Source organism: Protopterus annectens, chromosome 8.part1 (genome assembly GCF_019279795.1).
Source record: "Protopterus annectens isolate FY-2018-M chromosome 8.part1, PAN1.0, whole genome shotgun sequence".
Taxonomy (NCBI): domain Eukaryota; kingdom Metazoa; phylum Chordata; order Ceratodontiformes; family Protopteridae; genus Protopterus; species Protopterus annectens.
In genome coordinates this window covers 163472509-163499586 of record NC_056742.1, presented here as the reverse complement: position 1 = coordinate 163499586, position 27078 = coordinate 163472509, and positions in this window count along the sequence as shown.

Here is a 27078-nt window from a genome sequence, read left to right as displayed (position 1 = left end):
TGTCTGGGGATGTTCTGCATGTAACATGTAACCTGGAACACACTTCACCCTAAATGCTGTGTGGTGTGTTCAATGAAAGCCGCACACTTCAGTAGCACTACATACCTAGGTAGGGGTCTAGTTCCAGTGTTGCCAGGTAAGAGTGTGCATGTATGTGGATGGGTTTACATCAGGTTGCTGATTATACATGTCCCAGCGGGTCACCTGTCCATGTGGCACAGGCAATAACTGTTATACAAGCCTTGAAAAACACAATGACAAACACCATACAGAGAATTATAAGGAAAAACTGGACTATTTTAACATCTAGTCAAGAAGTCCATGAATTGCTAGGTGCAAGTCCAAGTTTTACATTTAAGAGAGAAAATAACCTCAAGCAATTATTATGTCATAAAGATGCTAATATGAAAAGGGGTGCTAAGACATCTATGGTAAGAGTGTGGACTGTGCCTTGTTTAAACTGTGTGCACTGCATTGATATCAATACAGAACAATTCTTTGTACATCCTTTAAGTGGTAAACCATTTCAATTCAGAGCTAATGGAACATGCAATACAGCAATATTGTTTATTTTGTGAACTGCACACAATGTAGTTGCTTTTATATAGGAAACACCAATCAAAAATTAAAGGACAGAATTAGCTCACATTTATCAGATATTCGGAGTAATATTGTAACTAATGCTCTGGCCAAGCATGTACATACTAATGATTTCACACATAAATTCGAATTCCGAATTTTGCAGGTAATTAATCAGAACCCTAAGGGGGGTGATCTAGTGAACAAAACTGAGTTAAGTGAATATAAATGGATTAATTTCTTTCGAGCAGACCATCCCCCAGGTTTAAACTCTGCCATTAGTATAAACCTGTTTTATAACAAAGACATGAAATAATTTGAGTTTTAACTGTTTATATTTTATATTTTCTATATTATTTCTACAGTCATATTTATATATTTGTATGTATATGGGTATATTACATTTACTATACGTTTAAGAGACAGGCCACTTTAATTCAATTTATCTAGTTAATTGATTATGTGAGTGGATTGGTTGAATTGTTTTTTAAAAAGAAGTAGTTTATGCTACTGATTTTATGCATTGAGAAAGAGTTTTACTCAAAAGCTTTGTGTGTTTTACTTGACCATTAAAACATTGCGGTGAATACCTGGAGTTTTGTGCTTTAGCACATAAGCATTCACATACTTGTAACATAGGATGCAGGGGAGAGTTGAAGGTGCTGTTTTTTTACATATCTCAGAATGGCCACATTGTATATTGGTGTCAAAATAAAATAGCAAATTTAATTTCTTGACAAAAACTTTTAAATTTAATAAAGAGTTCTCTATTTTTGGTTTCCTGACCGGAACAAAATTAAACCCCTTTTGGAACAAGTCAGCCCACTCTTGTGTAATACCAGCAGTACTTAAGTTGAAAATTTTGAAATCTCCATGTGTGCTTGTAATGAGCCTCCAGTGTTGATGTCCATCCTTGCCTCTTGCTCTAACTCCATGACTTGAAAAACACGATGACAAACACCAAAACTGTAGAACCAAGTAATAGAGCAATATGGCACACAGATGTCCACAAAATCACTTTATTTGTCAGCTGTATAGCCTAAAGACTTCTTCAGAATAAGCATGATAATATTCAAAGCAGTTTAAATAGATAAAACCACATCACATCCTGTGACATCATTAAACTTCCCACCAAATTTTTTAGGGCAGCAACCACCCATAAACCCATTTAAAATGTGGCCGGAGCATACAATGCCTTTATATTATAGAAAATGAAGTAATCAATATTTTGGGGTATGGAAGGGTATTCCTTAAACAAAGGCTAAATTGTACTAGTAAATGTGTGATATATGTGGCTATCTGCCAGCAGTGTCAAAAAGTTTACATAGGGAAAACAATTAACAGCCTTAGTAAAGGAATCTATCAACATAGGTATGACATCAAAAACATCAAAAATGAGCTGTGGAAACACATGATGGAGTTCCCTGAACACCAGTTTAAATTTAGTGCCCTAGCACAAGTGTATAATAAGTGGAGGGGGTTGAATTGTACCCCAGATATGTCACAGCCATGGTGTCACCACAGTGCCATACCCTTGTGGAATATGACTGCAGACCAACCTCTTGCTGACACATGTACACCTACGACACAAATGGATAACATTATGGAGACCACAATCACCCAGTGTTACTAACAGCTATAATGCATCATTGCTGGACAGCTACACTACCTGACATGTATGCATTAAATATTACTCCTGACAACATGTTACACTGCAGTACATTGGTACAATGTAGTACAGTCACCATGTGCATCAGAACCATATTAGCCTGCCCCTGCATTGATGTTATGGATGACAGGGATGTGGCACAGGTATCATCATATGCACAGGGTGTGTTGTTGGTTTGCCAGAGACCGAGGGTGGGCCATACGTTTGACACCATGTGTGTGGGTGAGGGGTGTAATTAGTTGAACTGGGCATGATGATGTGCTGTGTGTAGGTATGGGGTTGCCCTAGGTGTGTTCGTATAATGTGTGGGTATGTATGCACACAGTTCTGCCATGTGGCTGCCCTATACAGGTGTTATGTGGACAGCTGCAGACCATACCTGGCAGGATGTGCAGTTTACCACCTCCGGCCATGGACAAGCAGACTGCACCTTCCAGGGATTCTATGGGCATGTCCAGGTACAGGCCTCAATGTTCTATTCTCCCTGATGATGACAGATGTCCACTGGAACCAGGTCCCTCCTAGGACTGGCCAGGGCCATTTGCACGTGGCCTGCTGTGGTGTGGACAGCACCCACCTGCAATGCTGGGGCTGGTACTGCCACTATGGGAGCGCCTTGGTGTCCTAGCACATCGATGTTGACTGCCAGTTGCTGGTGTTTCTGGCCTATGTCCATGCGGCCATCACCGCACTCCCACCACATCTTCAAGTACTGACAAACCACTGTCGATGAGGCCCATCATCTCACCCAACTGTCTATCCATGACTTTGGTATAATCACGGAGGGCACCAGACAGTTCAATTAAGTTGTCGCTTGCAGATGTAAGAGCAGCCCTCTGGCAGCCTCAGACCCTGTCTTGTGTACAGTTCCATATGTGCCTGCACCCCCATGACAGTCTGAAACATGCACCTGGTGGTGCCAGTTGTGGTGCTTCTGCCAGGGGCATGATGACCAGTGGCCCTACCATGAGCACCCGGTACATCTGCCTATGTGGTGCCATGCCAGACATCTGGCTATGCCTGCTGTGACCAGACACACTAAGCATAGATAGCACACTCTCCTGTGCACTGCCACCAACTTCTAACTGTCCTTCTGCTATGGCCACTGGTGATGGGGTATGTATAGGCACTGTAACTGTGTGCAGAGTTGGGGTGGCTAAGAGGAGGATGTCAAATGATGTTGCAGTTTCAACCCCTGACAACCCCGCCTGTGCCTCAATAGTATTATCATAATCTTCAGTGTCTGTATGGACACCAACATCAGATTGCAAGTAGGGGGCACTCTGACCCACCTCCTGCAGTGCTGGGGCTGATACTGCCACTACGGGAGCACCTTGGTGTCCTAGCACAGCCACGTTGAGTGCCAGCTGTTGGTGTTGCTGGCCTATATTCACACTCCCACCACATGTTCAAGCACTGACAAACCACGGTCGATGAGGCCCACCATCTCACCCAACCATCTAGCCATGACCTCTGTATAATCACAGAGGGCACCAGCCAGTTCATGGAAGTTGTCGCTTGCAGATGTGAGAGCAGCCCTCTTCAGCCTCAGGCCCTGTCTGTTGTACAGTTCCATACATGCCTGCACCCCCATGACAGTCTGAAACATGCACCTGGTGGTACCAGTTGTGGTGCTTCTGCCAGGGGCATGATGACCAGCGGCCCTACCATGAGCACCCCGGTACATCTGCCTATGTGGTGCCCTGCCGGACATCCGGCTATGCCTTCTGTGACCAGACACAGTAGGCATAGATACCACACTCTCCTGTGCACTGCCACCAACCGGCAATAGTCCTTCTGCTATGGCCACTGGTGATGGGGTATGTATTGGCACTGTAACTGTGTGCGGGGTTGGGGTGGTTAAGAGGGGGATGTCAAATGATGGCACTGTTTTGGCCCTTGACAACCCCACCTGTGCCCCAATAGTACTATCGTCATCTTCAGTGTCTGTATGGACACCGACTTCAGCTTGCATGCAGGAGGGACTCTGACCCACCTCACCACCTGTGGGAGAAAACAAGAAATGCACTTTAAGACCTGTACAGCATTGCATAACAGTACACACACACACACACACACACACACACACACACACACACACACACACACACACACACACACACACACACATACACACACATTCCACCTTAATACCAACCTGTCCCTGATTTTACAGACAGTCCCACATTTATTCACATAAGTTCCCCATCCTGCATCACACTTGGTAACATGCACTCATTAATACCACTCATTAACGTGTCATTCCTCTAAATGCCTAGACGAGTGATCACAACATAAGACCTGTTACTCCATTACCTCCTTGACCTGAGTGGAGTAGGTTTTACATGGCCTCACTGCTGTCATCCAGTGTTCACCCTGTGTATGTCCAAACATTGTGAGCATGGCCCCTATATGTTAGGGGCTACTATGTTCACTCCATAATGTCACACACTGGAGTGTCATGTGTAAGTATTGCTCAGTGCATGACAGATCTTCTGCTCAATAAACCTATCATGTGACAACTGTAATATATGGATACACTCCCTGGTGTTGTCTAGTAATTCCCCAATGCATCTGTAGTGCTGCATATGTGGGTTGTCATTCACTTCTTTGCTGATTGCAATATTAAGGGTATACCTGGTGTCTACTTTCCCTCCCAATGCATGTTCTTTGCTACAGACCTTATTATACTATCAGCTGTCCTGTGATTACATATCAGACAAGTATTCCTGGTGTCTCATGTGTCAGTCCATGTCCATGTACTGCACGATCCCAAAGGGAAGTACTGCCATATGAACAACCCCACAATCACACATGTGCATACATGGACACCCACACAAACACACACACATGCACACACACATCCTACATGCATCAACCCCCCTCCACTCCAGCAGATTGCACTTATAAACAAAATAAACACACACACACACACACACACACACACACACACACACACACACACACAAGTGAGGTTGCACAAAGAGGGTACACACAGTCCTTCCATTACCCATCTATCAACGTGCATAACATATGGTACTCAACAGCATTCAGTGCAGCCATAGTCAATCCATGCTAGCAACAGTATACATGCGTGTGATACATGGGCTGTGTTAGTAGGTGATGCCCCTTCCCCTGGAAAACACTGCACCCATGTACACAGAATTGCTGTGCACCTGTTCTGCACCCTGCCATGTACTGTGCGCCAAACCTTACAGGTGTAAAAACCATTGCTGAATGTGTATTAATGTGTCAGTTATGTCTGCTTTAATGCTCACAGCCCCTATGTTTCTCAGAGACACATACCTGGGATGATATGTGTGGACAGATGTCATTTGTGAATGCCTGATGACTGGTTTACAGATATCAACATCAGCGGTGCATGCATGACCAATCCAATACTATTACACTGACAACTGTCAGACCGTACCATGTCTATGGGGAGTGTACACACCATTATTGATATGACACACTCTTCCTTGATCTGCTATGGGATCACATCACCGCATATATTAACAGTACATGAGACTGATATGTGACATATGTCCTGTACATTCACATGCAGTGTCTAAGAAATGTGTTAGGTGTGCAAATGCTGACTGAGATGCATACACTCCATGGGTGCATATGTGTGCACACCCTTATCATGACGGTTTGTTGCACATATTGTAATGTGTACTACATCAGTCACTATTCCTGGCAGGGTTATACTATCATGGGACATCTGCATTTGCCAGTGTATGGTCAATCTGCCCTACACATGTCCCCTAACTCTGCACGATTGCAAGGTCTACTCATGTGCACATCCCTTGGTGTTCTCACATTGCCGTCACTATTGCTCTGGGGGTAGGTTTACATCTGCCACAGTTGCTGAACCTGATTGTGTCCAGATACAGCCATTCTTAGCATCCTTAGGATCCCTGCTGCAGTGCACTGGTGTGTCATGCTGGCACCCCCCCCCCACCTTCAGCCTTTTTGCAGATGCTTGACAAGTATGGCCTACACATGTGTGTCAGTTTGCAGTGTCCCATACACTGAACACCACGTGTTACAGCCTAGTCCCAGATAATAATATGGACCACAGTATTATGTTATGCCATAGTGTAGATCTGTAACAGTTGCCATTGTAATACTGGTATACACACTGTTGTTGCACTTTATGTCCATTTCACACATGTCCCCACTGTAGGCCATATGTCCCACCATTATGTTCATCCTTGTGGACACATTTCACAATGACAGGATGGTAGTTATCTTGCAGGTGTCTGACATACCCTTCCAATACCCCATCATGATCTCCACTGTGATGCAGTGCATTTAACAGCAACAATACGTGAACATGTACAGCATGCATTATGGGTAGGTGTGTTAGATGTGTGCATGGAATATGCCATAGCCATTATATGCTCGGTGTATTGGCAAGCATCAACATAAACCATACTCACCAGCTACAGGCTGCTGCCTTGGGGGTACACTAGAGGGATCTACATAAGAGTGTGAGAGATGTGATGTCACTGACCACAGATGTGGCATTGCTACAGGGTGGGTGCAGCATTACAGTACATCAACAGTAAAAGTCCACAATACTACCACTTATGCACATCTGTTTATTACTACTATGCAGCAACAAACTATATATATGACATCTCACACATGCATGATCTACCTGTACAGATGCAGATGCATACGCAACAGTGGTCTACTGATGTGCCATGTGGCCTTATCTGCATGCTCCTCATCAGCCGTTGTGTGGGTAGCACCTACCTCCACAATGGTCTCTGCCAGTTGTTTGGTGTGCGGTTGGGCAGGTGCCACGAGTCTGGTCAGGAGCTCCTCAACACGTATCAGGGGGATAGATGGCATGACACCCCTCTGTTGCGAGGTGATCCTCCCAGACTGCAGCAGCATGCTGACGGGCATTGCAAAGCAGGTCAGAACAATGATGCCAGACCTGCTCATAACTGCTATTATGCAGGCCTACATCATTGACCCTGTGGACAAGATCATTCCATAGAGCAGTCTCCTCCTGCTGCTCATTGGCAGCCCTGCTGAACAGAACTGGATAGTGCTGTGTTAGGTGGTTCAACACAACTTCATTTTCTGCCACTGAATACGTGGGACATCTTGCTTGAAAGACATAAAGATGAAAACAGGTCTGAACAACACATACAGCAAGGTTACTATAGTTCTTAATACACATCTCTGTCACCCCCCTACCATATTAGTGACAACAAACTGTTCACACAACTCAATAGGTTTGGCTACAGCTTACCTACTATTGGGACATATATTGTATTGTACCACACTTTATGCTATGTGTTTGTAGCCATGTTCCCTGTGTGGACACTGTCATTGCTGGCCTGTAATGGACTATTTCACTGCATGCCATTGTCAGGGCCACTACGGTTCCATATATGCATGTGGTATGCTTGCTATGTGATTGCTGCACATCTGTTATTCTGTGTTATTGGGGATATCTATGCATGCTGTTGGACATGTTCTGGGATTGTGTAGACTATTACTACCCACATATGTTCTATAACAGTGATGCAATAGCATGTTTAGGGAATAGTGGCCTGCAGAACCACCTCTCCCACCTCATCTGGCCATGTTACCAGGCCACATCACATGTGGGAACCACCCTGGGCCTCCTCATCTACTGGTCCAGCACAACCGTCAGGTGTAACCACCTCAGGGGATGTTGTCCCCCCCGGGGGGCACACACAGACATGATCCTGCCATCCAAGGTCAGGTCCAGGGTCTGTTCCATAGGGGGATCCACAGACACTTTGTGGGATGTGCTACAGCACCTTGAGGCACCCAGTACACATTCACAGGGTCCACATGCTCCACCTGCTCAGCCTCCAGGCAAAGCACCTTTAGGGCCATGGACTGCTGTTGTGAATAGCAATGGGTGGGGGCCTTGTTCCTATTGTTTCCATATGGGAGCCCATGGGGCTTCCACATCGCAGACCACACACACCACCAGGGTGGTTACCCACCACATGTGTCATATACCACTCCTGTAGGTTGTCCTCTATATCTACCAACCCAAACCCCCTCCACAAATATACCTACTATCCTTCCCCATATTCCCATTTCCTACTTCACAGACAAGGGCAATGAGATCCCAACAAGGGGTTCACATGTGACATACCCGTCCATGTTGCACACACTTACATCTGTATATATCTGTGTGTATTGCTATGTGTGCTGTTCCCCCACACATAGCATGTAGCACGGTGGTGGTAATATAGGGGACATGTATTTACATACATATATGTGTGTGTGTGTGTGTTAGTATATCTGTAGACATACGCATATATATATATATATATATATATATATATATATATATATATATATATATATATATATATATATATATATATATATATATATATGTGTGTGTGTGTGTGTGTGTGTGTGTGTAGATATATATTATGTTGAATATATGTGTATATATATATATATATATATATATATGTATATATATATATATATATATATATATATATATATATATATATATGTCTGCATATGGGTATCTGTATATCTGTAGACATACATGTAGATATATATACATATATATATATATATATATATATATATATATATATATATATATATATATATATATATGTACACATATACATAGCTATATATGGGGTACATTCAGACATGAGGTCCACAATCTCTAACTCTCCTTCCTGCACAGCTGCACTGTTCTGCCTTTCTATAACACAGACAGTTGCCACATATGGATACAGCCCAACATTAGGGGGGTATATATAAGACCAGATTGCATGTAAGGCTATTATACACCTATGGCATTTCAGCATGCTACAATACTTGTTAACCTGAGTGTCCTGCAAGTGGTGGGCTCTGGAACCCACGTGTCCATCATTATGACATTACTTCCACCACAAGCTACAGTAATATACATCCCTTCCATTACACAACACACACTATGTTGGCTTACATCTTGTCAGTCGGTGCTGCTCAGCACAGTTGATGGGTGTGGCCCACTACCCACAGTGATATAGCAGTTGCTCAGCTGAACATCATTACAACAACACCTGATGGCACATATATATCATTCCATATCATCTACCCCTGTATTATGGCCCAAGTACTACTGTCAATTACATGCATATATACTTCACATACCTGTTGTGGAATGAGGTCTGTTGTGGATGCTGTCCTTGTAGGAGGTTTTTTTTTTCTCCTTGTCTATGGCCTTAGCCTGCTTCCTTTGTTTATTTATGTATTTATTTATTTGCAGTTTGTTTACCAGGGTGGTCCATTTGGCCTTGGGAGCTCATTTTCAATGGAGCCCTGGAGGGAAAGCTCCAAGTTACAACTAGTTAAAGTAACAGTATTACAAATACAAATACAATACAATTAAAGAAAATAAAAATAAAATAAAATAAATTTTAGGTTACACAGAGCTACTAAGAGGTCATAGCTGTAAATCTACAGCGGTTAAAGAAAATTTAGAAAATAAAAATGTCAGAGTAGGTCAAGTATCACAATTTTAACAATAATCAAATGTCAGGGTAGATAAAATATATCGTGTTACATGTCAGAGTAGATAAAGTGTCACAGTTTAAAGATAATGAAATGTCAGGGTAGATAAGTATCACAGTATTAACAATAATCAAGTTAGTTCCAGCTATAAGAGGTAGTGCAAAGGACCCCATATAATGCATTAAGGAGGAATAAAAAGTGACAGCTTGTTAAGAAGGTGTCAGCAGAAGTGTTTGAAGTAGGAGGTGATATAGATAGAAATATTATGTAGGATGAGAGTAAGCACATTCCCACGGTGATGCTAGGTGAGAGTGAAGAAGAGATTTGAGGATAGAGAGACTGTTAGTGGTATGGATGAGAGGTGGGAGGGAGTTCCAGTGGCGTGCGAGGCAGAAGGAAAGAAGCTGTTTGCCAGGTGGGCGAGAGGGTTTATGCAGTTCAGTTTGATTTTGTTGGTTGGATCACAGGCATCTGTTGGGAAGATGCATTTTAAAGGTTGAGATGAGGGCGGGAAAGAGAAAAGGGTGAAATATAGGTTTATCTGCTTGGATAAGTTGTATGTAGATAAGATAATTGGGGAGTTCAAGCCATTTCAGTTGGTGTAGGGAGGTACAGTGATGGGTGCTGGATCTGTGGCCAGTTGCGAATTTTGCAATCTTGTTGTAACAGGAGGAGAGTTTGGATTTGAGGGAGGATTGCAGGTTGGTAAGGACAGAGGCTTCATATAGTAGGCATGGGATTAGATAGGTGTTGGCAAGAGTGAGTCGGGTAGGGGGAGAGATAAATTGGTAATGACGATAAAGCATGCCCAGTTTTTTGTGTGTTTTTTTGATATTTGCCAGCAAATGGTTGTCAAACTTTAGTTGGTCATCAATTTGGATGCCTAAGAGTTTGGCAGAGGAGACAGTTTAAGAGAAGTGTTATCTTTGCTGGTAATAAGGAAAGAATGTTCATCTAGGGTAATGCTTCTGGAGGGGAAAATAACATTAGTTTAGTCTTGTTAGCATTTAGCGCTAAATGGTTCTGGAGCATTCATAGCTCTGTAGCCCATTACTTCCACTTAGCCCCCCTTAGAAATAAAAGAATCAAAACAAACATAGTTCCCTGGCTGTCCAAAGAGACCAAACAAACAATGCACCAAAGGGACAAACTGTGGAAACTTCACCAAAAACAAATTTACCCAGTACCTTCCTTCAATATAAACAGCTCTGTAACCTCTCTAAAAAGCTAATCAACAAGGACAAAAAAAAAACTACTACACTAAGCTTCAGTCTAATAACTATAATAATCCAAAACAATTCTGAAACACAATAAACTCACTTCTCCGTCCAGGATCAAAAACTAATCCATGTCTCAACCCAAGTAAAACTGACCATCAGTTAGGTTCTGAACTCAATTCCTTTTTCATCAAAACCATTTCCTCACTCACAAAATATTTTCCCAACAACAACCCATCTACCTCTCTCCTTCCCCCTTCTAACCTTCCAAACAACCTTCCTCCTCTATTCGAGCTTAAATCCGTCTCCACAACTCTCATAAAAAAACTCCTATCCAAACTTAAGCCCTGCTCTAACGCTCCCAACAACATTCCCTCATCCTACCTAAAACATGCCGCAGATGGCATTTTTGTCCCAATCAGTATCATTATAAACAGATCAATAAAAGAATCCTATGTCCCTAAACTCTGGTGCTCAGCCTTCATTCTCCCACTCCATAAGGGAGGAAAAAATACCAGCATCTTAAATTTTCGCCCTATTGCCTTAATATCCCCTACTTCTAAAATCCTTGAAAAGTACATCCACCTCCAACTTATGCCATTCCTAACCCAAAGCAATCTCCTCACACCTACTCAGCATGGATTCCACCCCAGCTGCAGCACCATAACCACCCTAATTTCTTTCTTAGATACTGTCAACCAAGCCCATGATTCAGGACAGCTAGTTTCTACTGTTCTACTAGATCTGTCCAAAGCATTTGACACTATCTCCCATAACCATCTGCTCTGTCATCTCTCAAATCTTTACATCTCCCCTAAAACTCTAGCCTGGTTCTCCAGTTATCTATCAGACAGATCTCAAGCTGTCAAATGGAAAAACTCCATCTCTTCCTTCTTACCCACCCCCACTGGTGTCCCACAGGGATCCATCCTCGGACCTATGCTATTCAACATCTTCATAAATAACTTTCACACTGCTATTCCTGACACCAAAATCATTCAATAAGCAGATGACTCAAACCTAGTCTGCTCTGCCTCTAACCTCTCTGAATTACTCTCTAAAACCCAAACTGCCTTCTCAAAAACTGAAAACTGGATGCACCAAAACCATCTCTCTCTTAATGCTAGCAAATCCAAAATTCTACTATTCCCTCCCACTAATAACTATTCCTTCAATAAAAATTATTTCAAAATCCTTAGCCAAACCAATACACCTATAGAAGTTATCCCATCCACTAAACTGCTAGGTATAATAGTTTATGAACACCTAAAGTTCAATTTACATGTAAAACAGAACATTACAAAGACCCACCAAAAGCTAGGTATGCTGTATAGAAACTATCACTTTCTCTCCAACTCTAGACAAGCTCTAGCCTCTACTTTTCTCCTTCCTTCCTTACTATATGGTGCTCCACTCCTAACCAACCTGTTCTCCATTACCTCCAAACTGGACAGCTGCTACAATAAAATCTCTAAATTTGCCTCCAAATCCAAAAATTCCACTCACCACTGCCTCACCCTACAAACCCTGAACTGGCTAGAACTTCCAAATCACCTAGATTGCCTACAACTTTCTACAGCTCATGCACTCATATTTCAGCCTACAAAATGCCCTGCTCTAAATAATATCCCCCCCCTATATACCCAACAGAACCCTTAGATCTAAACATCAGAACTTAATAGTTATCCATAAACCCAAACATCCCGCTGGCCAACTGCCCCTCTCATATGCTCTAGGCAAAAAATAGAATTCCCTTCCTCAATCTCTAAGAAGCACCTAAAACTATGAAAATTTCAAAGCCCAGCTTTTCATACACTTGTCTACTAAATGAAAATGCCCCTGTCTACCCCCCATTTAAACTCTGATTACCTTAAGCCTTAAGAGTATCCCCCATTCAACACATAACCCCTCCTTACTTAAGTATCGATCAGTTCAAGACTTAAGAGTCTCCCGCTACTGGCACATAATCCCTATATACCTCCCTCAGACACTCTTTCATCTCTATCAAATCTCCCTGCACTCTCCTGCTGCTTATTCCTCTCCTTACTTCTTCTACTGCTACAGCTATTTTTGCTCAACAAAACTTGTAAATATTGTAAATATAGAGATCTACAGAAGGTACCTCTTGTTATAATATTTGTAAACTGCAAATGCATTCTCAAACCTAGCTTGTATTTTTTTAAATCCTGTATGTAAATTGTTCTTTTTAATGCATTCTCGGAGCTTTTCTCTACGGACCTCTACTGAAAACAGGCCATGTTAACCCAGTGGACTTCCCTGGTAATCAAACTGGAAATAAATAAATAAATAAATAAATAAATAAATAAATAGGGTGGCTATGCAGATGGATTTATGTTTGTTTATTTGAAGGGCTAAAAGTAATTCAGCTTTCCAGAATATGGGGACAGGTTTAGAGTAGGGGGTGACTTTAGAGCATTGAGGGGAAAAGGAGACTTATGCCTCCCCCTTTCTTATTAGTTCTGTCATGTTTGATAATACTATATTTAGGTGGAGTAAGTTCTGAGTCTTAATGTGTGGCTTGAGCCATGTTTCAGTGATGGAAAGAAAGTCAGGTTTGTTGTGATGGAGCCAGGCATGAAGTTGTGGGATTTTATTACATATGCTTTGGGCATTGAGAGCAGTGAAGTGTAAGGGTCTTTTGGTTGACTGGGGTAGAGGTGATGGGGGGGGTGGAAGTAGTAGAAGGGCCAGGAATTGGGTGTATGTCTCCAGAGGTAAGTATGGAGATAATGTGGTGATTGAGGTTGAAGAGGTGTTTAAGAAGCTTGGCATTGCTTCTATTTTTGGTTTGGTTGTGATTGTGGTTTTGGTTCTGGATCTGTTTTATGTTTTCTATTTCTCTCTCTCGCTCTCCATCTCTTTCTCTCTCTCTCTCTCTCTCTCTCCAATAAATGGATTGAGCTGCTTGGAATAGATTGCAGCATGGCTTTTGTAGGTGATGCACATGATCAGGTGATGGCCTCTGCACCAATCAGTGTCCTCCACTTGCTACCTGCATGCAACATGCTGTGCAGTACTTCCAATTACCACTGTCATGGCAACCCACTACTATAAATCCTTACATCATGTGGGCATGGTCCCTTTACCTTTGCTGTATGGTGGACATTCTTCCTGTGTGTGGGCAGCATTGTTACAGACAGCAAGTAGGAATACCTCTTACAAGTCAACTTGCACACTCAGGCCAGCTACATATTTGTATGAGATTCCAGAACTACAAACAGAGTGTGAAAAGTGTTGTTGCATGCATTGTATAGCACCAGTGTTACAGGGTTTGTGTGTACATACTAGTTTAACATGGACTGCAGTCTGTCTGCATAGCTCTCAGCTGTGTGCCAATCCACTTGATGGCCAGAGGTGTGCCTGTTATGTTTTGCCTGCACACCACGCAGGTCTTGTGTCAGATATATCGCTGGCAGTGTGCGTGTTGAGTGCTATCAGTACATGGCTACATCCATTTGTGTTTCTGACTTCATATTCCTGACTAAGGGTATGTTGCAGACTATCCTGTAACACCAGCAACTTGCTTAGTGTATGACAACACTATTTCACATATGGACCTCTGTTCCGGCCTCTGTCCTCCACCTACATACCAGGCTTTGTCCATATGACATGCTGTCAGGTGTTGTTATGTAGTGGCCTGTGAGTATGTCATGCTGCCATTCCTGCCATCATTCCACTGCTGTTGTGGCCCCCATACATATTGTGGGTTTGGGTCCATATATGTGTGGGCTTCATCTGGACAATACATATGTGCCCTTATGCAGTCCAGAGGTCAGTGTATGTAACAGTAGTATATGCCCCTGTATGTCAGTCTATGGGGGGATGCACTATAACTAACCTGGGCTGATACAACATGTAAGGGGTATCAGGGGTAAGCTGCCTTAATGTATCTGGATACATATTACCATACAATTCACCTTGGGTAAAAGCAGGCCTACTGCTTCCTGCCATACAGACTGTTCTGTTTGTCAGTGTGATTGTGATGGTTTCAGTTATGCCTTGTTATATAACAGCTACATCCCATTGTGTCAACTGAAGTCTTTACCCCCCTAGGGATTGTGTACAGAGTGTAGATAGAGACTGCTGGACTATACATCTGCATTACTTACTGTTGATTGATTGCTATCCTGTGGCCCAGACTGTCTTTACTGTTGTACTTTTTGAAGGCCTTGGCCTGGACAGCTACACATGTTATGCTTTCCAGAATACTGTATTAATTGATCTGTTTGATAGTTGCATTAGTCTGTTTATATGTATTTCAGGGTCCAAACAGTTATATGACATGGCATATACAACTGTAATAGTAGACAAATAAAGCTTTCTCATGTATGCAAACCTGTGTAGAGTTATATCCTTTGACCTCTCTGTGGGTATATGTTTCAGGCAACGAATATCTTTTGTATGGGTGACTCATACAGTGTCCAGTTAGTAAGGTGGCAACTGTAGGCATACTGGCTGTTCCGTATGGTGTGCACCCTCTAAATATGTATCTTCCTATACATATCTCTGTGGGTGTATGTGTCGTTACATATATATGTATATATATATGCATATATATATATATATATATATATATATATATATATATATATGCATCTACATATAAGTGTGTGTGTATATGTATATTAGTAATGTTTATTGCTTCCACATTATACATTCCCTATGGTAGCCAGATTGTACTGCATGATATGTTATTGATACCAGCCTGACATCATACAGGTGGGATGGTTTACTGTTAACATCTTGTGCCCATGTTGTTTCGGGTCCTGGTTATGGGACTTGCAACTGTTGGTACTGCATTGCTTTGGCTGGGGGGGGGGGTAATATCAATATGTACAAGACGTATATAGCTTGGGCCCCCTCAGCCCCATTAATGGTGCCTGTGGTCATATATGTATTTGTTATGTTCTCTTTTATATCTATAAATATATATCTGTATATACATACATATATATATATATATATATATATATATATATATATATATATATATGCTTACATATATATATTGCTCTCTCTGTATATATATATATATATATATATATATATATATATATATATATATATCTAGACATATATATATATCTAGACATATATACCTATAGATGTATGCATATGTAATTTTATATATATATATATATATACATATATATATATATATATATATATATATATATTTATATATCTATGTGTGTAGTTATTTATATATATATATATATATATATATATATATATATATATATATATATATATATATATATATATATATACCCCCAATAAATATATATTCCAACTCCGAGGTTGCACTACAGTGAGTAATCCCAATCCTCACTGTACCGCGACCCCAAAAACACAAGTTTGTTCTCATGAACTTTCGATATTTTCACCATTCGGCATTATCACCATTTGATATGGTGATATAGACCCAATATATGGTCTATATCACCATATCAAATGGTGAAAATGCCGAACGCTGAAAATATCAAATGGTCACGAGAACAAACTTGCTATTGTGGGGGGCTGTGCCCCCCACATCCCCCGCTAAATATATATTCCAACTCAGAAGTCGCACTACAGTGAGGAAAGGGCAAATATCCCAATCCTCACTGTGCCGCGACCCCAAACACACAAGTTTGTTCTCGTGAACTTTCTATATTTTCACCGTTTGGCATTATCACCATTTGATATGGTGATATAGACCCAATATAAGGTCTATATCTCCATATTGAATGGTGAAAATGCCGAACGCTGAAAATATCGAATGGTCACGAGAACAAACTTGCTATTGTGGGGGGCACCCCCCACACCCCCCGCTAAATATTTATTCCAAATCCGAAGTCACACTACAGTGAGGAAAGGGCAAATATCCCAATCCTCACTGTACCGCAACCCCAAAAACACAAGTTCGTTCCAGTGAACTTTCGATATTTTCACCGTCCGGCATTATCACCATTCAATATGGTGATTAAGATATATATATATATATATATATATATATATATATATATATATATATATATATATTTAGATATAAAAAATATATATATATATATATATATATATATATATACACACACACACACACACACACACACACACACACACACACACACACACACACACACATACATCTACATGTTTTAATACATTTCCTGTACTGTTGAATGTCTGTGCTGGATGATATGTTTGTAAAAACAGCAGGGTTATGTATATATGACATGGCTTAGTGGAAAATCATATTGGCTACGGTGTGCACGGTTGTGGGTTTGAGCTTTGCAGAGGCTATTTATTTTGTTGCTGGGCAGAACAAGGGCCATTGGATACAGAGTGATTAAGGCACTTTTAAGCAGTTGTAAGCGGGTTGCATGGGTTTGTGTGGAGGTAAGCACTGCTAACGTCCGGCTACAGTTTCTTATACTCAGTTAGCATCTAAATTGCTTAACCTGTGTAGGCATTGCTTACCCTCATGCACAAAGGCTTAAACCCATTTACTGCTGCTTAAAAGTGCTTACTCCTGCTTACCCCCATTCTAATTTCTTTAAAAAAATGAAAAAGGGTTGGGAAAGTGGTGAAAAAGGGGCACAAAGAGTGAAAGACAGTTGGCAAAATAGCTAGGGATGTGCAGGAAGGGTGTAGGGAAAGTCCATAGCTGCCCATTTCTTCTACAGCAACAGCTGTGCATATACACTGAGAGAAGGGTTAGTACAACAATAATATGTTGTTAATACAATTAGACCAGATTACATGTGTCCAGTGGACATGTGTGCAAAATGGACAGCTATGTATGGGGCGAGATTTTTTTTTGGGAATAGATTGCCCTTTTTTTTTCAGGTGATAGTGGGATGTTGGGGAGGGATAGTAGGTATATTTGGGGAGGTAGGTTGGGTAGGTTAACAGACAAGACAAACAAGACACATACAGGGGTGGTATATGACACATGTGGGGGTTAAACACCTTGATGGGGAGGGCTGTTGGGAAATCGGAAGCCCATGAGCCCCCTAATGGAAACAATGGGACTGAGATCCCCACCCATGGGCAGTCACCACTGCACCTTCACAGCCCCGAAGGTGGCTGTGCTGGGGGCTGAGTAGGAGAGCCAGGCTGACCCTCTAGTCATGACACATGGCCCTCAAGCTGGCGTAGCAGGTCGACCTCCCTGTGGAGCTCACTACGCACCACGACCTGGACCTGGCGATGGGTGACAGGTTCCTGTCTGCACCAGCTCCAGAGGGGGGTAAGCCCCATCCCCTGAGGTGGTTCCACCCTAAGGTGGTGCATGACCAATGGATGAGGAGGTCCCGGGTTGGTCCCCAGACGTGCTGGTGCCTGGTCCCATGGCCAGCTGAGGTGGGACATGTGGGTCTGCCAGGACCCGTGTTCCCATACGTGTATGGTGTTTAAGTTTTATCAACATATGTTGGTTAGTAATAGTCAACACATTCCAGGATTAGGTATAACAGCATGCATAGATATTCCCATTAACCCAGACACCAAATATGGAACAGTTGTATAGCAAACAGAACACATGCATATATGGGACCACAGTGGTAATTACAATAGCATGCAGGTACATTGATGGCAGCATGCCACCAATGTGGGAGTATTTCAACATAGCACATGCATAGAAACAGATTTAAATAATTATCAAACAACAGGACATATGTCCCAGCATTAGAGTTAAGTCAGCACATACCAATTGAGTTGTTTATTTAGTTTATTGTTTCAGATTTGGTGGGGGGAGATGTCAATTAACAACTAGTATATTCCTGTAGTTCGCATTACTTTCCTAGTCAGTGCTGTTATCTGTACCTTACATGTATTAGTACACTACCCTATTGCCTTAGTTTGGACAGTGGTATGGCTGTCGACAACAATTTACATGAACTGGTTTTACCTGCAGTATACACCTCTTACCTGGTATACCTGTGCAGGTATTGTATGTTAACACTACCTAACTGTTTCTACACATACTCCCAGATTCCAGGTTGATGTTATGCACATTCCTGTCCATCTCTTTTTGCACACACTCTGGGCATGTCTTCACCACATGCAGATGAACCAAGACATAATCCTACTATTTCCCTCTTAAAACTTTAGTGACTTGTACAATAACAGGTTTGTTTTATTTGACATTTTCCAAATATGTACAGGTCTGACAGTGAGTTATATGACATGACATGCTGACAAGATGTCAGAAATTGGCACACTGATATGGCAGGGGGCAGGGTAACAGGCAGCAGATATGGGCCAAATAACTTGACATTTCTGTACACTTGTGGGGTATGATTCTTCATACAGCTTACTGCCACTCCCATGATTCAAACCTTGTCTGTGTCTGCTAAAATTAAGACACTGCCCATCACAGTTGTATGTGCTATATAGGTATTGCTGTGTATCTCTTGTTTGATTTCTGGCCACAATTCTCCTGTGGTTTTACATTCTGACCATGTAATTACAACACTCTTATACAGGATTTCCTAGACAGTTGTATTATGTAGTACAGTGTGGGTGACAGTGATGAGTAATGCCTTGTTATTCTGTGCAGCTGTAACACTAACAATGGCATACAATACCAGAGTAAACAGTACCAGAACAGGATATCAATCTTTTATTTATAGGCACAGTGTTCACATCTGACAGACATGTCGTAGCAATGTTTGTTAGCAGTACCTGCATGTTGCCACACAAATTACCAGTTTCCACATTAGTATTATGCACATACATCTCACTCTGTTACTGTACACACTCTGGTCACAGCTTGACAACATGGGGCTGGAAAAGGGACATACTTGGCTACTTACTCTCATAACATTTTGGGGGGTTGCTAGAGTGACAGGTTTGTTGTTATAGATGTCTGACAATCAGTTGTATGTCTTGTTTGCTGCCTAAACGTCTGGGATCATCCCACTGGTTTGCCAGGGGGACAGGGTAACAGGTAGCAGCTATGCGCTGATTTACTGTACATTCTGGACATTTCTGTACACTTGTGGGGTATGATTCTGCATACAGCCTACTACCACTCACAGGATTTGAACCATGGCTGTGTGTGCAAAAGATACAATAGCTCACGTTGCAGTTGAGTGTGCTATTTGGATTTTGTTGTTTGCCTTTTCAGTGTTTTCTGTCTAAGTCTCTCTCAGTTGTACTATTTGACCTCTTGGGATTACAACATTCATATACAGACATTCCTACACAATTTACTTATGTAGCACAGGGTAGGTAACATTGCTTACTACAACAGTACTATTAAGTGATTGCAACTCTACATTACCATATGATACCAGAGTAAACACATGCAGTCCAGCAGTTAGTCCTTAATTGTTAGGCTATTATGCTTTTATTTACATACAACCTATATGAGACTCTTCCTGCCCTATTCTCTGGTGTATGCACTACATGCCTTAAACAATACAGGTTTTATACAGGCAATTAACTTACTACTAATTTTAGATGTATTTCCTATGACAGTACATGCAAGAGTATTACTAACCTACCTAGCATCGCAACCACTCCAATCTACAGCCACAGGCCTCCTGGTTCATAGCCCTCTCACTTGTCACTGTGAAAGACATAAGAGGAATATTTAGCCATACCTATCCATAATATACATGAGCTGGCAATTATTAAACAGGTAGTGGACTGATACACATGACTGGGACTTCCCTTGTCCTCCTAGCCTCTTGGATCCACTAAACCAAGAGATCCCCCTTTCGCCGCTTCAGGTCGGCATAGTGATGCCTGACCTGCTCATCAGTTCGGGGTATGCCAGTGGCACTGGTGAGGTCATGGGAGAGATGGTCCCAGGATCCGCTTTGTATTGGGAACCCTGGTATTGGCCCTGCAGCAGTCTCATGTCATGGTCTTTTACAAGGTGTCCTGCCATGACTCTGGACTCCTGGATGCCCCAGTGCTGCACCTGAAAGTGCACACCCTCTCCCATTCCAGACATTGTGTCTACAAGGGGGAGCTACAACCAGTTATTAGTTGTATTCCTGCCTGTTGGGTTTAAATAGGGCCGGTTTCCTGCACTTTGTTATGATTGGATGGTTTTGAAAAGGCTAACCTAAGGGCAAACCTGTTTACCTAAGGTTGGCATTGCTTAAAGGGGTATACCAATGTGCAGATTGAGTTAGCTGGCCTACACATTGCTTACACCTACTAAGCTGGGCTGTGCAATGCTTACCATTGCTTAATATTTAAGTTGCATTATATTTGCATTGTGGCATTGATTTATTATTCATTACATGTTATATATGTGTTTGGTATCCATGATTCATGTGTACATACAGTGTATGGGGTCCTTGTGTTTATTAGGGGATTTAAACACTTTGTTACAATGACACCTCACATCTGGGCTTAATGCAGTACTCTAGTTCACATATTTATGTCCTGTAGTTGGTTATACAATATAAAGCTGTATATAGATTCCTTTCACATGTTCTGTTTGTATTTCCTACGGTGAGAATCTGTTTGGTGATACCTCAATGTTATGTACTGCTGTGATGGCTTAGTGGTTAAGTACTGTGACTATCGTGTACAGGGTCCTTGGTTCAAGTCCTACAAAGGCTGTTTATTTTGTTTCTGGCCAGAACAGTGGCTGATGCATACAGAGTGATTAAGGCACTTTTAAGCAATTGTAAGCGGGTTTGCGTGGGTTTGAATGAAGGTAAGCAATGCTAACCTCCGGTTAAGTATGCATACAGTGAGGTAGCTTCATTATTGCTTAACCTGTGTGCACATTGCTTTCCCCCACACTAACAGGCTTAAACCCGCTTACTACTGCTTAAATATTCTTACTCCCACTTACTACGTAACTATGCTTACTCTTGCTTACTTGTGCTTACACCTGCTTACCACCACACTAATTTAGACAGTGATGTCTAATAGTTCTTGGGCAGGTGGTGGATTTGGCAACTGTATTGATTTATCATTCATTACACATTTTACCTTTCATTTGAGTCCCTGATTCCTGTGTACATATTCTGTATGGGGCACTTGTGGTTATCTGTGGACTTTGCAACATTATGGCAATGACACCTCACATCTGCATTTAATGCAGTACTCCAGTTCACAAATATATGTTATGTCATAGGTTATGCAACAAAATAAATTGAACATAAAGTGATTTGTCATGGAAAATGGATTGTGCTGGAGTGGGAGTTGAACTAGGAATGACTGCTCGTAAGGCAAATGCTCTGCCTACTACACTATTGCTAGACTGCTTCATTTGCATATATCTTGCTTTTTATCCTCTTGTGCCATTTAAGCTGCATTAACCATAGCTAAGCAATGGGCAAACCCACGTACCTACATTTAATTTTGATCTGTTTCATAAAAAAATTCTTTATATTTAAATGTTGTAACTATTGCTCTTGTACACTTGGGGCAATGTTGTTGGGGGTATCAGGACACCTATGAGCGGTCTTGCTCATTCTTACTCCTACACTGCTGTTCTTGATTGCAGGGGTGTGTATATTCTGAGAGCTCTGGTCTCAGACATGCCCCCTGCACTCATACATGTTTCGTGTCTGTTTAGAAGCTCAGGCAGCGCACCTTCATTACTATGCATGGCGCGCTGCTATCCTGCTCCTAAATGTCCACTTCCGTGCAGGACTAAGCTAGTCCTGCATGGAAGGATAGTGAATGCGGTGGACAGTTTAGAATATCTGAATTGGGAGACTTTGTTTTCATTTGACAGTGCAATGTTCCCTTCTGCTGTTTGTATCTGCCTTTTTAGCTCAGTTCTTGAATGAAAAAGAGTCATTAGTCAGCAAATGTCAAAATGCAAAATAAGTAAGCAAATAGTTCTATAGATTTACAAGCATTGTTGAATTTTATCTAATATTGTTATGTAAATAAGGTGACTACATCCCTTTCTGTCTCCTTTCACTGTGTCAGAAGACTAATTTGCATAGTATTACAATTTTAATATGTTAATTCACTGTTTTTATGCGCAAATGTAAAATGGCTAAAAGTGGGCAAATATAACGATATAGTATTGTTTAAAAAATCATATATTCCTCCAGAAGATTTAACCATTGTAGGTGTAGTACATCAGACTTAAATCTACATTCAGTGCTGTATTCTTTCTTTTACACAGAATGTTCATTCTACAACAAACATTTGAGATACTAAATCTAGATTTAACTTTAACAGTCTTAGCAGTTTTAATTTATTAATTCTTGAAGCAATATACAGCTAGTTTTAAGCTATTTTGACTGACTGCATTGCGCTAGGGTCTGAGAATAAATGGTTTTCTTAAGGCAAAAGATTTTTTCTTTCTAGGTATGTTCATGAATTAGGAACAATAAATAAAGCAACATTTAAAAAAATCATTCTCTTTATATAGTTCAGTATTTGTTTCACTTTATATTGTATTAACAACATATGAAAAACGAGTGACACGCATTTATGTTAGAATCCTGGTATTAAATAAGATAAGCAGCTTTTTAACAGTAAAACATATGCAGCTTTCAAATCCAGCGACAGACTTTGCCTAAATTAATTATTTGTGTCATTGCATTCTTCCCATGCAGTCAGTACACAGCCAACATGCATATTGGCCATAATTAATTGTTTGCCCAAAATGAAATATTATAGCACTTGTCTGGTAGTAAGCCTCAGTGATTCTGACATTTGCAGACTGAATGTGTGTGATGAGAATGCCATATGTTGCTTCATCTGTAGTATACTCGTTTAAAACAAGACACATATGGACAGCATTGGGATGCAGTTCACTGGAGTTCTTGTAACTCCTTCTGCAATATGTACAAAGCTGTTCTGCTTGAGCACAGCAGAAAAGTTGTGAAAATGGCAAAGTTACAATGTAGTAGACCACACCATCCAATCTAAAGAGAGCCCTACTTTTAGGTGTATTTTAAGACATAGCCGATCTGAAAGTATTGCTTCACTGGGTGTTTTCTGCTTTAAGATTTTCAAAATGACAATGACAATTCTGTGACATATTTTTCTTAGCGTTAAAAACAGCAGAAAAGCTATAGATTCTTAAAACATTTTAAAGGGCAGTGAAATAAAATGGGAAGCACATGCTGTTTGAGTCATGTCCAGGAACAAGTCCTCAAGTCACATGCTTTTTCCTTGACAAGTGATAAGATTCAGGATGGAAAATACTGAGTCAGAAAACATCAATAGACCAACAGCCTGCAAAGGATTTTTAAACATATGCAGCATTGATGGCTTCACTTCTTCCCAGTGGATCACCATGACACAAAAGGTCAGTGAGTGAATATTCCCCAAAGTTTACTGTTCCCATTTTCATCCTGGCAGAGATTAAAACTACACTGTTCCTCCTCAGTTAGAAGTAATCTGACTCATTAGCCTAACCCCTTCCCTTTCTGATAATAGGTGGAGTAATTTGTCTTGCCTCTTTACTTCTCACGGTAGTGATGCAGATCATAATGCAAACCATCAGTCCAGCTCCTCCCCTTTCTGATAATTGGAGTCTACTGTCTGCTTACTCACCTATCATAGTAGTAAGGCATATCATAATCTGAGCCATCATCCTAACCCCTCCCCTTTCTGATAATTGGAGTCTACTGTCTGCTTACTCACCTATCATAGTAGTAAGGCATATCATAATCTGAGCCATCAGCCTAACCCCTCCCCTTTCTGATAATTGGAGTCTACTGTCTGCTTACTCACCTATCATAGTAGTAAGGCATATCATAATCTGAGCCATCAGCCTAACCCCTTCCCTTTCTGATAATAATTGGAGTCCATTGTCTGCCTCCTCACCCATCATAGTACTTATACAAATCCCCTGCTTAACCCAGCCTAGACTGTCACTGACAGCAGCCTCACTTATTGATGTATTATTAGCAGTCTCAACTCACTATGGTGCCCACATTTTGTATGGGTAAAATTAGGGTCTTTGTGTCTTCATGCCCATCATATCAGATTGTCATTTATAATACATTGGGTTGTCAAATGGACCCTACTGTCAGCCTTTACCATCCAATTAATGGAATTGCAATCAACATTTGACCTTTCAAAACAGTGGAACATAAATCAGTTATACCCTCATAACCTGCGCGTATGTTTGTTGATGATGTCAGCCCCAACTCTTTGGCAAACCACACAGTTTCTACTCTATGGCTCTGTGCATGGAACAGGTGTGGAATACCAGCAGGAGCATGCAGGTACTATACTAAGGTGTTGCACAATGATTCATTTTAAGCATAGTACACAAGCAATGATGGAATGGTGACCTCAAGACTTGTCATGTACCTAACTAGGCCTTCTTTGCTGCACTGCCATTGATGCAAGTGACATCATTCAGTCCTTCATAACACAAACAGCAAATCTTGATAAATATTAATTCCCTGTATATTTATGGGTCACATATGAGAAGTGTTTGACTTGATCCTGAATTTTTGAATGATACGGTGCAAAACATTTGCTTACCTATGTTTACTTTTTTTACTTTGAAATATTAACAGGCACCTATTTTAGCTAGATACACACAGCTCATCATAAGTTCATAGGTTCATACTAGGATAATGATCAGCAGGGTCTTTACAAGCTTAACTGTGCAACCCAATCTAGTTATATCACAGAGTTCCTTGGATGTCTATTTGGGAGGTATGTTAGTAAATAGGTCACTAAGGGTTGTGACTGTGTGTGTGTGTGTGTGTGTGTGTGTGTGTGTGTGTGTGTGTGTGTGTGTGTGTGTGTGTGTGTGTGTGTGAAGGGTGTGTGTGCTATTTGTGGATTAATTTACTTACTGTTGAACTCTGTCCATCAGAGACATGAGCACCAGGCCAGGAGGTTAAATTTGTGATTTCCCATACAATGATCAAGGTTTCTTTTGAAGAGAGTCAGAGATGAACTCTGTTTCACTTAGATGAGGAGCTTATTCCATTGTGCAGGGATCCTTTGAGACACATATTGGTCCCTCAAGCAGGTTCTACTTATGTTGCCAACAAAATTTAGGTCATTGGATCTAGTGCTTCTGGTATTATTCATCTTGTGGTTGTCCAAGGATCCAACAGAGCTGGATCTGAGGATGCCTTATATGCTAGTCAATAATCACCTCTCAGTAACTTGTAGGAGACCTTTAAGACAATCTGTGTAAGACAGGGTATTTATACCCTGGATTCTCCTCGTGAGGAACTTCTGAGGGTATTCCAACTGTTGCAAATGCCTGGCTAGGTACGTGCCAACGTGGAATTGTACCAAATGATGAGTCTGATAAGGGCCCATTAATCACTGCGAACCTACAGCGATGAGGTAGTGAAAAGATCCAACATATCAGCTGTGACAAAAATTAAATTACTAACATATCTGAATTGAGGTAACTGATGTGAAATGCCATGAAGCTTTTATAACTAAATCATTATCATCAAAACAGTTTTAAGTTTAAAATCTCTGCAGACAGTAAGGGAATTCAATTTTTGATCACTCTGCAGCAACAATTGATCATGGGGGTGGTAGTACAATTTTTGTGTAATTGAAGAATTCCATAGATAGTGGGAATGACTGGATCCCTTTAAGAAATTAAATTCAAAATCCTCTGTTTCACCTTCAAATAGAAGATCATTCAAAACATAATCAATTTCAGTGAACCCCACAACCTCATCAGATTTCATAACATGCACTACAGAATTCTTAGAAACTTTGTTTATTTATAGATAGATTATAAACAGTTGAACCTTTGATTGTGCACATCTTTCTAAAATCCTTCTCATGCAAGCATTCAAATCAATCAATACATGGATATAGTTGGGGATGGGATTAAAAATATCCTTTCTTCTTAATTGCCCTTCACAGTTGTCAAAAGTTTCATTGGTCAAGTTAAAATATAACATCAAATTCAACTTAAGTTAAAATATAACATCAAATTCAACTTACTTTTCTACATTTTAGGTCTTTTAACAAACTGGCCAAATCAGCTCTTTCTGTGGGTTACATAATCATCAGTTCATAGGAAATGACTATAATTAAAGATTTTAAAGTCGTCTCCATTAAAGAACTGAATAGTTTATATGAAGGCCACTGCCTTGGCTGTGTCAAGTCAACTGTTACTGTGGGAGTGGTCTGTTC